The 16,793-nt window shown below is 41.1% G+C and overlaps 1 protein-coding gene across 12 annotated transcripts in view; it reads right to left on the bottom strand.

The window, feature by feature from the left end:
- MAP2 (microtubule associated protein 2) overlaps positions 1-16,793 on the bottom strand; it is a 446,273-nt gene that overhangs the window by 236,061 nt on the left and 193,419 nt on the right. For 11 of the 12 annotated variants that reach the window (XM_019523436.1, XM_019523438.1, XM_019523433.1 and 8 more), the window contains exon 3: positions 8,943-9,009. The gene's annotated coding sequence lies outside the window, so the exon portion shown is untranslated. Of the gene's footprint in view, positions 1-8,942; positions 9,010-9,326; positions 11,252-16,793 lie in introns of those variants that run through there. The other variant, XM_019523431.1, reaches the window with a different exon arrangement.

Genomic DNA, 16,793 nt, shown 5'->3' on the forward strand with positions numbered 1-16,793 from the left:
ATCTCCATCCCCCCTCTGAACCCCCCCCCCGCCCCACCCACTTGCTCAGCTCTGGCAGTGGCAAACACTGGGCTTGTGGGATGGGGGTTGTGTGCGCTGCCTGGGGGGGATGGAGAGGGAAGGCAAAAAATAGACCAGTGTGGGGGAACTGGGGAGTGAAAAGAGCAACCCCAGGGTTGGAGCCAGTGGCTGGGTTTTCCCAGCCCTGGGGCTGTGCAGAGGAAATGTACAGAAGTTCCATGCACTGGTTTGACCTAAATCAAATAAGTTTGATACTACATAGATCCAGGTTTATCTTAAATTGGTTTCTGCAATTTTTACACTAGTTTGTGTGCATGGAACCTCTGTACAGTTAGAGGTTTAGACTGATTGTCAGTCACTGAGATCGTGTCTGTAAGTGTAAGGTCGGCACCTGGATGAGCTAAGTTTGAATTGGGCAGCCAGTTTGAATCTGATTTAACTTCCCAAATGTCTGCACTTAACCAAAGAGCTTACTGGACCAGGTTCAGAGCAGGTTAAAGCCAGCACAAGACTCTCACCCAGAAATGAGCTTTGTCTGGGTCAATTACTGGACAGTAGCCAGAGCTTGGAGACTTCCCCAGTATTGATGCAGAACCATCTGAGTTGATCACAAAACTTTACCATCAATTATTCATCTCCTCTGGCTCCAGGTCACTTATACATAATGAGCATCATACCTTTTTGCTTTAATTTCCTTCATACACAATTATGATTAAAAAAGGAAAGATAAAAAATAAACTACCAAGTAGACTCCTAAAACACCATTTTGTAGCTAAATCTTTCAAGAATTTTTACATTGTTGATAAATCCAATAAAATTTAAGCCACGTTCTATACTTTGTCTTATTCATGTTCAAAGGATACTGTTTAACAGTTGCACATCACAAATGATTATTAACAACAACACATATTCTGAATTATAAATGCAGAGCAAAGTGCATTTAACTACTTTTTATTATAGTTCCCAGTAGTAAAAACTATGCATATGGCACTGAAAATTTACACTGCATTTTACAAAACTATGAAATAAATTACCATACTCCATTATAGTTTCCTGAGACCAAGAGAATGCCATTAGATTAGAAACTCTTTAGGGAAGGGAAATTGTTTTAAATAAGAGACGAGAGAGGTGCTGAGTCCCTACTGAAAGGAGAAGGGCATTTTAATGAGGATATGTGCTTGCACCTGTTGGCAGTCATGCAACATCCTCAGAGCAAGGGTTTGTCTACATCAGTGGATCTCATCCTTTTTAGGCATTAGAAAATGCCAACTCTTAAGATACCACTTGCTTTTCACTACAGAACCATAACAGAGCAATTCTTCTGTTGCAAAAGAACCCAGAAAGACCACAACAGGCCAGAATGCTTTTGACACTACAGATTCCTATTTGAAATCTCTGGGTTTATCTTGGGAATCATGTTATGTGTTTGCATGCCTAACAGTGACAATATTTAGTAACAGCCTGTGACATGCTGAAAAGGTTCTTGTGGCACTCTGACTGGGAATCGGTGGTCTGTCTGAAAATTTGTTAAATCAGTGCAAAAGGCCTTGTGGATTCCCTTAGAGAATAATTTTATTTTATCTTACATTAAGTTAATAAGAAAGTGATTTAAGCGGAATAAAAAATACAAACCATTTAAGTAAAATTAAGAGGATTTACAATGACTTTTGCATTGGTGTAAATAAATCAGTTTTTAAACATATTTATCTTAAACTGTTGCAACTTCTCTGTGTAGTGAAGTCTTAAATAAGGTTGCCAAATCCTAAAGGTAAAATATAATGGCTTTGTCTTGCTCTCACTGGGCACATCTACACGTGCAATTAATGTACAGAAAGCTTATTGCACAGTAAGTTTTCCCTGAGCGTACGGCTACATGTCTGCCTGTCAGGAGCAAATCTGCTCCCTACAGGAGCAATTCAGGGTAGGGATACTCCTGCCCTGGTCTGTCACCATATGGCAGCTGGGGGAGCTGCGGGCTCCCCTGGGTGCCAGTCCCAGGCTGGTTGGGGGCACTTGGGTCATGCCTGAGCTCAGGGGAACAGGTAAAGGTGTTCCACTTCCAAGGCAGCTGTCCCCCCACTCTGCATCGCTGCCCCAGGCAACTGCCCGCTGCCCAACCCCAACTCTAATCTCAGAATGGGAGCTGGGACAATGTCCCCACCCCCCACAGCAGGCAGCAGGCAGCTGCCCAGAGCAGAGGGCAGTGTCCCAACCCTGACTCCAAGCTGGGGCTGGGAGCTGCCTGCTGTGGGGACACGGGACATTGTCCCAGACTCTACTCTGAGATCAGAGTTGGGGTTAGGCAGCAGGCAGCAGCCTGGGGCAGAGGACAGTTGGGAAGTGGGCAGCAGGCCTGCACTGCTCTAGGCTCCCCTCGGTGCAGCTCTGGGGGAAGGCAGAGTTCTCCTGCCCCCTGCTGCCTGGCCTAACTGGGACCAATATGCTCCCAGGCAGCTATGTAATTGTGTGCTACTGTACAGTAAATACTGCACAGGAAATGTACCACCTGTATTTACAGGTAGTAGAAAACTGCACAGCAGACTAATCTACTGCGCAGTAGTTCCTGCACGTGGTTACATAGTGACACTTTAATGCACAGTAGATTAGTATACTGAACAGTAAAGCGGTTCATGTAGACACACCCACTGAAATCAAATGGAGCACTGCCACTAACTTGAGGTGGAATAGGATCAACCTCTCGGACTTTATGCCTTTTTTCTTCCAACATACTCAGAAATAAAATAGTAAATGTTTTCTAAGTGTATCCATGCATACGATATAATACTGTATGCATATGAAAATAATTGCAGTTCAAAACCACGGAAGTGACAATGTGGCTCTAAGAAAAGTGCATCCAAGGATAGAATTTGGCTGGTAACACTCAACAACAGCTCTTAAAATCTTTCACCTTCTGCCATTTTTCCATTTTGCTGGCCATTTCCCAGATGGCTTTGTATTAAATATCTCGATTGCTTTTTAACTTTTAGAATCATACCAGGTAAGTGAACCTTCAAACAAACATTTAACTAAACCAAAGCACAGCGCTACTGATTTCCCATTCTTTTAATTAGAAGCATACAATCAAACAAAACACACAATACTAATATTGCATTTACAAATTAATGGGAAAAAAATTAAATACAGTTGCAAGAAAGAAGCAGTTATTAGTCAACTCACAGTTTCCTTCATTCCATAATAAACATTTTAGGCACCAATCCTTAAAAGACATACTCATTTTTAACTTTATATGTTGGAAATAATCCCATTGAAATCAGTAAGACAGCTCATGGGACATAAAGATCAACATGGGCACAAAACTTTGTAGGCTCCAGGTTTTAAACTATGGACTGCAGCCAGATCCCAAGCTGGCAAGAATTGGCATATCTCTGTCATCTGCAATGGAACAATGCTGACTCATACCAGCTCAGAATCTGCCTGCATATTTTTGCACTGCAACGTTACCAATATAAAGACAGTTATAATATTAGAAAGTCCTTCTATATTAAAAAATGAGTAAAAAGCAGTTTAAAATAGTGTAAAACATGAAAAAGGACTGACTAGATTCCTATACAGTAAAATGGCGTTTTGCCAATGTAAACAGGATGATAGTCAGAAGATACTCTTGCTCAGCCTCAATCCAGCTACATGGGGGAAAGGGCTTGTACAGCATCACAGGGAAGAGGGCACATGGCCCAGTCCCAATCCATCCCTGTGGGGGAAGGAGTATGGCTTGGGTTTGACCCCTGTAGGGGTTTGGGAATTTGGCAGCGTGGGAGGGTGGCTGTATTAATTGCCACTGCTCCCCAACAGCCAAATTTTCTGACTCATGGAGAGCCCTGTGGGCTGCATGCCCCTGCAAGCCAGATTCGGCCCACGTGCCAGAGGTTAAACATCCCTGCCTAAAACCAAAACTCAGATGTTCAAAATCCCCACCTAGGAGTCCCTAATAGCCTAACCTTTTGACCGCACCAAATACCCCAACATCTTGGGGGGTAGGAAAAGGGTGGTTTTGGGGATGGCAAAGAGAAACACTTCACTCCTTCTCCACTTCTGAAAGAAAGGGCTTAGGCACCTACCTTCAGAAGAGGGTTCAGGGCTGAGAATCTAGAGTGGACAGAAGCAGCTCCTGGCAACACTGAATAATAAGGCAGGTAAACTCTGTAAGGGGTAGAATTTAAGACACCTCCCTGTCTTCATCGTTTCCTAGTAATTAGTAAGTAACACCCCTTTTTGGACCTGGCCCTAAGTGCCTTAGGAATCTCTGGAACTTGGGTAATAATCTTGGAAGGATTATCCTATAGATAAAATGCAGGCCTAGCAAGTCTTTTCTCCTCCCATGTTATTTTCCTTTCCTGCAAGTGCTTTCGGGAACTTCTTAACCTTGTGTATCAAAAAATAAGTCGCAAGGAGCTTCCTTAAATCTGACTCATTTTTCTTTTAGCCAAAGAGGCATTTGAACATTTTCGACTGCAAATACATGAATATATGTGATATATAAATTAACCTGAATCACCAACCGCCACATCCAGAAAATCAGTTCACCGCAAAAACTGCAGTGACTCAGAAGAAAAATCTAAAAAGCGTTTGTGATTTAGAGTTGACTGTCACTTAGTGCATTAAAAAAAATTGCCCATGATTTCTCACAAGTTTTCTATTAATGAACTCCAAAATGGCAATGAAAATGCTGCAGTGCACAACTATTTAGAGGCTTTACTGGGTGGCAAATAATAAAATAAGCTCTCTTTGGATCACAAGAGGGAATGAGAGTGAGGGTTAGTTAGCATATCCAGCTTTTCAGAGAATGTTCCAGGATTTTAAATTGTGAGCCAGCAGTATTTTTATTTGTTTCTGCTAGTGCAATCTCTTCTTGGTTTTCACAGCTTTCACATACCAACCTCTCTCCAGGCAGAGAGACCTCTGTCAGTAAAGAACAGTCTTTTGTGTAGCACAGGACAGGTGAATCAGTTGGCTTCTATTCATCATCTCTGCCTTGAAAGTGCTCAGTATGTGAGATCACTATGTTATTTACATGGAAAGAGGCTCCACAGGGAACAAAATCATTAACAAGTTAGTTCCTGGGGAAACAAAATGTCAGATCTTTTTTGCTAATTATTATTATTATTATTATTACTACTGTTATTACAGCCACTTCTAAGTTTCTGAAGTACTAATTTCCCTTCACTGCATTACCTAAGTGCAACAGTGAAATATTGCACTTTATACAGTTTCTTCTATTCAAGAATCTCAAAACATTTTACCAACTTCAGGAATTCAGGCTCCCACTGAGGATTCCCCACTGAAGCAGAAGTTAGCATCACCTTTTTCTATTTTTGAACATATAAGAAAAGGGAGGAACAGACAGATGCAATGATGTTCCCAGACAGAGACATGCAGCCTGCAACAACAGTAGAACCCTTGTCTCCAGTTTTCCAGGTCTGGGCCTCAACCACTGTGTACCCTCCATTTAATAGCACCTTCTAGCCATGTGAAAGATCCAGGCTCAAGCCTTTACCCAGTCTCATTCTGCGCTTGATCTTTGTGGGCAGCCTACAGTGGAAGCGTCATTGATGAGCTATGTCAGTTAAGAAAAAATGATCCCACTCATAGGCTTCTGAGAATGCTTGCAGGATTTTGAAGACAAGAGGTGTCTTCCATTGAGGACTAGAAGAAGGATGATCTGGAGGGTAAGGCACAAGCTTTCTTCTTGAGTGAACTGAGTTCAAGTGCAGGCTCCACCAGACTGCCTATATGACCTTAAGCAAGCTAGTTAAAGCTACATTTAAGCTGATAATTATGACTCATCTTAAGGTTGTTCTAAAGCCCATGCATAATGCCCACCCATGCTACAAGTCTCTCCATTCCCAGTATCCATCCAGCCTAACTCTGGAAGATCTGCTGACCTTCTAGGTATGACCTAGCCTTTGCTTCTCTCTGCTCCAGTTTCCTAGCAGTACAATGACAGACAACAGCAGCTCCCTGCCTCATAGGGGTGCTGGAGGCATTCAGATATTGTAAAGGGGGACCTTATTTATAGTCAACATTAAAAGGCTAAATTATGCATTAATGTTCAAGGGCTTGGCTTGATGTTTTCTTACATGGTTTATGAAAAGACAATACTAACAGGGGTGAACTATGCGATGAACTTGAATAGGAAGCTAAGCTTTCCAATAAGGTTAATTCTTTCTAAAAGGAATAGTCTAAGAATTTGCATTGCTTCAACTTCTTAGGGAGATGTCTACTTTATCTCAAGAATTAAGACAGACAGAGACCATCATCACCAGTGTAACACCCAATGAAACTAACAGCAAGGACATACAGAATCCATGTATTTCTTAGGGCCCTGCATCAATCTGGCTGTAGCATTCACCTGTAACCTACCACATCACTGCCACTGTAAACTTTAGCTTCTGCTATTTAGTCATATAAAACAACAGAGCTCCTCTTTTCGCCATTTCAAAACAGCTTTTTTCACCACCGTGCAGCTATTGTTCATAACTTTGGTTAAATGCCTTTAGCTAGCATAGCAGAAACCTGTCAGCGCAAACACTGCAACATGTCCTTCAAGAAAAATAAAGATGCTTCAAAATTATTTAAATATATATTTTTCTTTTTTTAAAATGAGATCTTCCCTAATCAAACCTAATGTAGAAACTCATGACTGAAACTACTTTTGTTTTCAGATCACAAAGGTTTGGTAAAATGCTGCATACTTAAGAAGAATTCCTATAAGAGATGAAAAATACCTATCCAAAGGGAGCCCGTTGTCAGATACTGACTCATCATTCACTGATCCTGTGAAAAACTATGCAGCTCAATTTGGCCTGCTAACTATGATATCACTTTTATTTGTATATTTTTATCTGGGTATAGAACATTCTTTTCCCAGTCTCTAATGCTGCAGCAAAACCTTAAATATTGACATCAAAACCAGTAAGTACTGTTAGTCCTTGAAACAATTTGGAAAGCACTAATGAACCTGGACTTACACTGCAGTTTGGCTTGTTGCCCTTGGATACTGGAAGTGAAATTAAAAGTGGAGGAAAGGAAAATCAAATTGTGCTGCAAAAAACTGTTGAAGCTATTTATCATGAATCCTGATTTTGTTTCGTTTTTACATTATGCTGCCCTTGCCCCTCAACTTTGCTAAGTCTAATGTTAATGCAGATCAGGGACAGATTACTATTCAAAAGAAACCTCTGGAAAACAACAAATGAAGACTTCCTTTGAAGAACTTTATTTATCCAGGGAGATCCGTAAGACAGCAAAAGCACCTCCTCCTCAACAAGAAGTAAAATGGTCTAGAGAACAGGGAAATTTTAGGAAATTACTATCCGTGATGTGAGAACTAGAATGGATTAGCTGACCAGCTGAAAACCTGCAGACCATGTTCACTTTGCTTCAGAAATAGAACCTATATATCAACTGTGCGTGAAAAATGATTGCAACATTATGTTACATAAAAGTATTATTAACTTGATTTCAAAGTGCACTTTGTTGTCATCAGTGCTGTTAATAAAAGACGATTCTCAGGAAGTCCAGGCCAAAAGTTTTACTGAGTTTGCATGCTTACCCGAAACTTAATCAAATGTCTCATTTCTGGGTACTGGACTACAACACTGGGCATTCTCACGCAATTTCCATGATTCCTGATTTCATCCCATCTAGTAATACCACAAGATCTGTCTTTCTTGAAAATGTCTTTACTTTTATTTTTAATCTCATTATTGCAATGCCCTTTAGAAAGCTAGATGAGACATGGTAGTGAAGTATGTGAAAATTTAGGGCCCATCCTAACAAACACACACATATAAGAAAAGCAAATGTGCAGAGTGAACACAGAAGGTTATGGGTTAGAAGCTGGGAGAAATATAACAGGTAAAAGGTGACTAGGTGATGATCATAAATATCCCTGTCTAGGCAGGAGACAAAGGGTAGGATTTTCAAAACTGCTTAAATGTTTTAAAAATACTTGATTCATTGGAAGCCAATATGATCTGTACTCGTAAGACATATAGGCACTTGAAAATCCCACCCAAACATACCAGCTTGCAAAGTCCTCATTATGAATGCATGCCCTCACAAGCAGGGTTCACTATTTTTTCACTATTCTATGAAGCTAGCATCAAAGAATTAAAGCAAAACAGAGATACTACGAAAGAGATGACTACATATTTTCATTTATGTATTGGCAACAAAATATTCCTAAAAAACAGATTTAGCCTTTTTTGTATCATCATGTAGGAGCAGACTCCTAAACATGAATGACATAAAAAAATATACATGACGTGCTACTCCAGCATTGGCCCTCATTGGCAGCATATTAAAATTCCATGCATGAAACCACAAGCTGAGGTATTTTACATATTCTGACAGAACTGAAAGGGTTAGTGATTTCCCTTCCTTGCTTCATGAATATGATGCATCATATTATGCTATCTCTGCCTTCAGCTGTGTGTTCTGTGATAGATTGTTACTAGATAAGAGCAAGTCACTGGCTTTAACCCCAACCCCTACTGCACAGATTTATGTCACAATCAAACCTGTATGAAGAAGAACCCATTTCTAATGTTATTGATCTCAATGCAGATGGAGGATTTTATACCCAGTTTTCACAGGGCTGTTAAATCAGCTCAGGCAGACAGGTAATGAAGTTTTTTTTTAGCCTTTGGTAGCTTCCCCTGGGTGAAATGCCCAGTCTGACAATGCAGTCAACACAGATCAAGTAGTCTGAGTTTACACATGCATGTAGAAAATAACTTTAGTGTACATAGTAAGATCAGACTGAATACCTATGCAAAGATGTAGCATAGCAGAATATGACAGAATGAAGCAATACAGACATTACTAGAAGACACTATCAGCAATAACCTTCAAATACCTAAATGCTTGTAAAAATATTAAAATAAAATGTGCCATCATACCTTTTTTGATCTGTGAAAAAGCAAATCCTAGTCAGTGCGTCAAATTAGTGTATGCAGGCTGACGAATCTATTAAAATAAGCCAAAAAGAGTAAAAATATATTTTATTTTTGATGCAACAGTCTTTTCTTCAGCCTTTGGGGAGGAAGAAAATTGTTTTCATTAAACTGGTACAAAGATATACAGATAATATACATGCACACACACAGAATATATATAAAGAGATACCATCATTATTATATATACATTTTTAATTAATGCAATGTGTACTAATGCAGCTCTAAACATTCAGCAGACTGAATCCTGAATTCTACACAAGAATGGTGGTGTCTTTTTAAATGTTCATAAATCACATAAAGCTGATATCTTAAAAAGAAAATCATTACCAGCTCATGCGCTGCCATACCCCAAAAAGCCTATCCTTAAATAACTGCTGCATAATCATTCTCCTGGAGCATTATTATCCATCAGCTTGCTGCCTATCTCCAGACAGACGCAGTCTGCAAGCCACCAGCTTGTATCTACCATGTGTACGTCAGGAAAAGGAAAACTGCAAATTAGAAAAAGTCCCTGCAGTGGTGAAAAGGAAAAGAGGGCGAGTGGGAGAGGAAGAGGGAGTTCACTGGCCACAGAATTTTCGAGAATGATGACAAGCCAGCCAGCTCCGCCATCATTCACTCACAATAGGATGCTGCGACTCGCGTCTGCTCAAACAGTTTGTCAAGGGGTGTCTGGTATCAAATGCCTGAGAGGCATTGTAATTGCATCCAACCAAGTGTGTCCTCAGGAATCAGGCCTTTAATCCTATGAATATCATCAACTGCCTCCCTTTGTGCCACTGCCAAGCATACACACTAGCACATACTGCATACAGGCAGCAGCACCACACAGTTTCTGTGACTATACCAATCCAAATCCTAAACAGGTTTTACATATTGTACATTTTGAAAAGGAAGTCTTGAGGGATTTGACAATCTCTGCATTACAGATTAGGAACCACACATTGATTTTACTGTCCCCTTTTTTGATTGAGATGTCCCTGAATTTGTTGGCAAGTCATTTGCTCAGTTATTGGGATCTATATTTATTATTTCTACCAATAATGAAAAACAGGGAAGTCACTGAAGAGCAAAAGCAGCATGAATGTAAGCTAGGCTCTGTGTAACCAGTATTGTGATAGTCAGCAGCCACCCCATATTTCAGCTTGAAAGCAAACGTGCGACTTACATGTTGGCCTCAAAATTTGCAGTTTAGGTCAGGGCCAGGGTACATGTTTATTTTTATCCAAATTTGACAACAATCAGATAAATGACTTAACCAAGACACTCTAAAGCAAGACAGTCTAAAGACTGGAAAAAAAGAGGTTGGGGGTGGAGGGGAGAGGGAAGATCAGTCTGGTCAGTCTGAATAACCAGGTTGAGATTTGGACTTTAGGACCAAAAATGAAGTTAAATTTCTTTATGAAGTTGTAATTTTGTTATAAAATACCATCTAATCCAAGCTATTAAGGACACAAACAAGCAAAGCACAAGCACATGCCTGACTTCAGTCCTAGTAAAGCCAGTGGGCCTAGTAAAGTTTAAGATTTAGGGTTTTGCTGGATCGGGAGTCTAAGTATACACATCAACTGCTGTCCCGTTACCTTAGTTAGACCTCACAAGGCAACCCTATTGCTAGGAAGGCTTGTCAATGGAAAATGGGATCATTTTCCTACCCAAAGGCAGTTGAGGGGGCATAACAAGTTCCACATGTCTTGTGGGCCTAACATGCCATGTGAGGGACCTAACATGTCCCTAAAGCTGTAGAGAGGGGCCAATATTCCTCCTCAGGTTTACTGGGAGATCTCACCTTAGGAGGTCCATAAGGAGATGGGGGCAATGCATCCCTAACCTCTTCCCCCTAGCCACCATTCTTGCCCTGTTCCCACTCCACATGAGCTCCATGAGGTGTTTTTGGCTGGCTATCCTTAAAGGACCACAGTAGTGGGAGGTCTATTAAGTATAAAAGACTGACAGTAGCTTCCCTCACTGCCTTCCCCTGCTCCCTTGAACAGGGCACATGTAACAATTTTTCTGCTTCTCTAAATTTATCTTTTCCCACTAGATCAACACACCTTCAGTGAGGGGGAGCATGAGGAAATGGAAGAAACCAGTCACCAATAGCAGCAGGCATGAGACAGTGGTTATGGGTGAGCCTGAAAATAAAGGTGGAACAAGTTATCTTACTGGAAGAGATAGGGAAAGCGAAAGATCAGAAGTGTAGGAGAAAGAAGCAAGGAAAACACTAGCATATTTCTGACTTTTCCTTCCATCCACCTTCCTGTGGCCCATCAAAAGAAACTTGCTTTGATTTCTCACTTGCAGAAGCCAGGGAGGCTCGCAGAAATGGGCAAAATGTGGCCCGGGGGCCAAATGAGGCTCACCAAGCCATTCTATCAGGCCCATGGGGCCCCCACCCAAATTAAGAAAATTAATATTTACCTGTCCCTTGCTGCCTCTCATGTGGCCCTCAATAGTTTGCCAAAACTCAGTAAGCAGCCCTCTGCCCGAAATAATTGCCTGCTCCTATGTCTAGTGTCTCCTTGCCTTCCCCCAAAGCACTGAGCTGTTCCTCAGCTCCTCCATGCTGCCCTCTCTGCAAAAGGTCCCCTGCTTTCTCCTCTATGTACCACCAGACTTCATCAAACTCTAAAGGTTTATGGTAAAGGCCCATAAACACAAGACAGGTGAAGGAGAAGAATAGAAAGGTGTCCTGTAAGCCTTATTAAAGATTACTGTCAATGCAGGGTCCTCTTTTAAGTCTTACATGGAAACTGATGCACATCCCTAGGCAGCATCCATCTCCTGTGCCCGTTCTGGGGCCTCAGAAAATGTGAAAAGGTAATCAAAACCCAACTTCCTTCCTTCAGGCATAAGGAGTCCAAAGCTATAGCTATTAAAAAAGAAAAAAACATTTAGCCACAAAAGCTTTCGTATTATCACAGGCAAGAGTCAGCAGCAGTTTGAGGGTATACAACTCTTTCATAAAATTAGAGATAGGAAAAACAAAACCTTTATATACCTAGGAAATGTACAATTGAGGTTGGACTTCTTGAAGACAGCCCTCAAACTGCTTTAACTCTGCTTCCTGGAAAAAACCAAAAAACAAACCCTAACTACTGACCCTGTCCACAGCAAACCACTTCAATTTTGTCATTCCCTGGCAAACAATGGAATGCTTTACTCATCAATCATATAGGAGAAGCACTCCCTTACAAATTTCTATAAAGTCATATATAGCACACAGAAAAGAATTTCACAAACTCCTGATGGGAAAGAAATCACTAAGGACGATATTGTGCAAGACACAGAGGGCATTCAACCAAACACATGGAGCTCATTTCTTTCTAAGATCGGGACATACATTTTGAGGTACTCATGATCTCAACAAATGCCATTGCACACAAAATTAGCTTGTCCCCATATACAATTCTTGTAAATTAGGATAATGAAATAAGATCATTTTTCAGTAGAAACCCTCCCCCATTCCCCTGAGGTTAAAATAGTGATAAATCATGGCACTGACTAATGGAGGCATGTATGTGTGACTGAGGCCTCTAGCAGATGTTACATTTATGATGTGATTAACACATTAATTGTGCCATAATTTACAACATGCCACATGTTTAGCCAATGCCTGGCACCATAAAATGGCAAACCAACCACAACGATTTTCTACATTATGGCTAGGGACAAAAGTTACACATAAACCAGTATAAGTGATTCAAAACCAGTTCAGATCTGTAACACAACAGAAATTCAGTGTGCACAAACCACTTTCAAAATGGCTGAAACCAATTTAAGATATACCTGGATGAATGTAGTATCAGACTTCACTGATTTAGGTTAAACCAGTTTACTGAACTTCTCTCCTAGATCTCCTCCAAATTCAAGTTAGCTCAGTCCCCTAGCATCCCAGGATGCTTTGCATCTCCCCTGAAAACCCTCCCCCCAGAGTGAGTGGGCTAGCTTTGGCCCAAACTGTCAGCTCCAGCCAAGCAGGAAAACATGCTCTAGTGCACCCCAGCTTTTGGCCTGGGGCATTGCAGGCTGCATTTCTGGAATCTGTTCATTTGCTTATTGGTTCAATCTATGCAGTTTAGATTATCCTGCAAAGATTGAACCAATTCAACCTTGGACTTTTTGACTGTCTGGACTTAGCCTATATGGCTAGGGACAGACATTACACATTAACCAGTTTAAGCGATCAGGAATGAGTTTAAACCTATAACAGAACAGATGTTCAGTGCATATAAACCAGTTTGAAAATGGCTGAAACCGGTTTGATATAAACTTGGTTGAATGTAGTATCATACTTAATGCACTGTCTGTCCCAGACCCCCTCCTGGTTTAAGTTAAATCAGAGTCCTATAGCATCCCAGGTGCTTTGCAACTCTGGACAGGGCTCTGCTCCAGCCCAGCAAAGCTAGCCCTTCCTCTCTGCTCCCTGACTGGAGCTCTGGCAGAGACTGCAGGCAGCTGCCTGGGTTCCTCCTGCTCCTCTCTGCCCCCTCACTACTTCCTGTTCAAGCAGGGATTCCCCCCTCCCCTCTGCCTTACACAGATACCTCTCAGCATTAGTTAGCATACCACATGCTGGCTATGGTCCATGGTGTGGGAAATGGGACAAAAGCAGACAAGACAGTGTTGGCTTAGGGCTTTTTGGAGCTCATCAACAGGTAGGTGGTAATGTCCCTCCATTCCTTCCTTGGAAAAAGTTGTTTAAGAGGAGCTTTAACTAATGAGAGAAGCTGTTGTTTTGTTTGATGGGGTGATAAATGCTAACAACTCCCTGTGTAACTCCCTGCTGTGTAACTCAATGCCCAGGGTGTGTGTGAGGGGGACCCCCTCCCTAATCAGAGCATCCTGCTGGGGCCTGGCCACAGCCCCTGAGCTCAGCACTGTCACAGGGAAGGGAGGGCTGCTCCAGCACCCCGTGCCTTCTAGCCTAAGCCACTGCAGGCATGTGCCTGCATTTCTTCAGTCCAGAAGGGATATCTGTGCAGTTACAAACCAGTTTAACCTAGCCAGGTTAGACTAACCTGCAAAGATTGAATCAATTCAGGCTCAGCCTTTTTGAATGTCTGTCCCTAGCCTATGTGAAAAAGATCACATGATGTTTGGGATAGAACATAAAATTCCTCAGATCTCAATGGCACCATTATTTAAGTGTCTGCCAGGGGTCAAATGATAAAGCCATTATTTTCTAGTGCACACCTTTAACAACTTACCTATAAAGAAGGGAGAAAAGTAAGCTGAAATCTCTTTCAGGGCATAAGAAAAAATCATGTGCATGCCTTGTTTAAGTGTCATCTGAACTCTAAAGTTAGTTTTAGTTTTTATTTTAAACTCTAGTGTTCATAAACAATAAAGCGTCATCACTTTTGCTATTATTTGTATTACAATGGTGCTTAGAAGCACCAACTGAGATGAGGCCACATTCTGTTAGGTACTGGACATACATAAAATAAACAGTGCCTGTCACAAATACTTTATAAGCTAAATAGATAAGGCAGGCAAGAGGTGACACAAAGTATTCTCCACATTTTACAGATGGGTAACTGATGAAAAGAATAACTAAGAAGAAAAAGTCTGTCACCAAGCCAGGAATCAAACCCAGATCTCCTAAGTCCCAACCTAGTACCTTCTATTCAGACCACTGCCATATACCAGCCACCACACCAGAAACTGAATCTTTGTTTTCTATCAGAGATTGTGTGCACTTGCACATGCACCCATACAAGAGAAAATTCAGCTGAAATGTTATGCAGTGCCCATAGTGGCATCTACTAAGATCATGACTTTAAATTAGAAGGAACAAGTTGTGTGAACAGAAACAGCTTCACAGTTTTGAAAACAGGACTGGGAAGGGATGAATATTTTGACACATCTTCTTGCATTGACATTTTAAATTATAAGCAGCTATTTTATCCAGCATTGCTAGTTTTGTTGCAGTAATAATAAATGGATAGGCAGTCTGATTTTTGCATTGCTCTGCAAGGAGACCAGTTTCTTGCAAGTTTCCCCCCATTTCTTTAGAAAGAAAAAACAAGATTGAAGGAAAGGAATTTATTCTTAAAATACATACATGTGCCTTATGAAAAGGGGCTCTGCAGTGAGGACAGTTGAAGCAGGAGTCATCAATAGTAAATATCTCTATGATTACTCATATAGAAAAGTTTAAGTAAAAATAAGGCAGTGATGGGAGCAAGGAAAAGCTGTAGCCTGCATAACTAGCCTCTGCATGTACCCAAGGGAAGAAGATTAAAAACATAATGTGGAAAATTTCAGGATCAAAGCAGCCCTGGTTTTGTCCCTAGTCTCCTTGTTTCATTTCATTCATACTGAATTGATGCACAAATAACTTATCTCCCCATCTCACACTGGCAGTCTATCCAATGTCTTCTAAATTGTATTGTTCATTTCCTTTGTACCAAAGGCACCCCCCATCTTTGTATCCTCAGCAAATTCACATGCCCCTTCGCCCAAAGTAAACAAAATCAGACCTACCATTCATCTTGCTGTCCATCACAAGTTGCCTGTTTACATTTCACCGTCTTCTGCAAAAAGTACCTGTTGCATTGGATACCTAAGCACACAGAAAGTTACCGACCTTGCAGCTAGACTCCATGTAGCTCACTATTAACAGGGGTTTTATAATGTAAGCCAGCCAGGGATATCAAAGATATAGCCCATGGGCCAGATCCAGCCCACAAAGACATATCATCTGGCCTGTGGTGCTGCCTGCAACCCTTGGACTGTACCTAAACACTGCATATGATGTAGCAGATTGGCCCTACATGCAGCACATGTTGGTCTTGGCCCCATGTGCTATATATGTCACATGGGGCCAGTCCAGGGTGTGTACTATATGTGCACTGCCTATGTGCTGTGATGCCTGGCACTGGGGCCAGTCTGTGGGGCCAAACCAGCTTGCAGACTGGCCCCATGCCTCCCCATCTGGCCTATGGAGCCTGATGGATGTGATACCCCTAATCTAGGTAAATTATGTTCACTCTTTGGCCCTCTGACATCTCAGTTTGTTACTTGTTTTTAAAATGTCAGACAGATTATTCAGTCATGATCTTTTTGTGAATCCAAGCAATTAAACAGCAACTGTCCAGGTATTCCTCAAATCTACTTCTGATTTCCATTTTTTTGCTGCCACCTCATTTGAAGATCTAGGATTTTCAAATCATGGTAAAAATGCTTCTCAGAGCAATTGATGCTTTATGGAGACCTTTGAAGCTTTCAGGCAAACACATACTTTTCATTCTTATTTTATTACAAGGAAAGACTAGGTTTCTTATTTTAAGGACCAGTGCAAATGAATGTTTTTGTGCAACTTTAGGCTCTTGTTGCCACTGACAAACATTCCAGAAAGCAGCTACAAAAAGACATCTTTGAGTGACATTGTCATCACATTTTCTATCGGCACTGGGGATGTGGTCAGGACAAACTCTAAAATACCCAATTTATACATGGCATCGTTAATATAGCTTTCACACAGCAACTCAACAGTGCAGCACAACCCTGCCTTGGATGCATCATATTTCAGTGCGAATTCAACCCTTTCATTCTTCACTGAGGCTATAATATGGTTAATTAGAATATGGACAATTGCAATGTTTTACCACTTTAAAAGGGGAGGAAGAGCTTCTTCAGGGGGGTTGCAGATCAGTAATGAAATACCAATGTTTGTAGGTTTAAACTTGTTTCATTTGGAGTCAGGCACAGTGATTTAGCTAACTACAACAGTTACATTTTCTATATCCTTAGTGTCAATTATGGTGGCTAGTTCCTGTAATGTGGATA

The sequence above is a fragment of the Gavialis gangeticus genome, unplaced genomic scaffold, assembly GCF_001723915.1.
Source record: "Gavialis gangeticus isolate Ggan-Ray unplaced genomic scaffold, GavGan_comp1, whole genome shotgun sequence".
In the NCBI taxonomy this organism is placed as follows: Eukaryota; Metazoa; Chordata; order Crocodylia; family Gavialidae; genus Gavialis; species Gavialis gangeticus.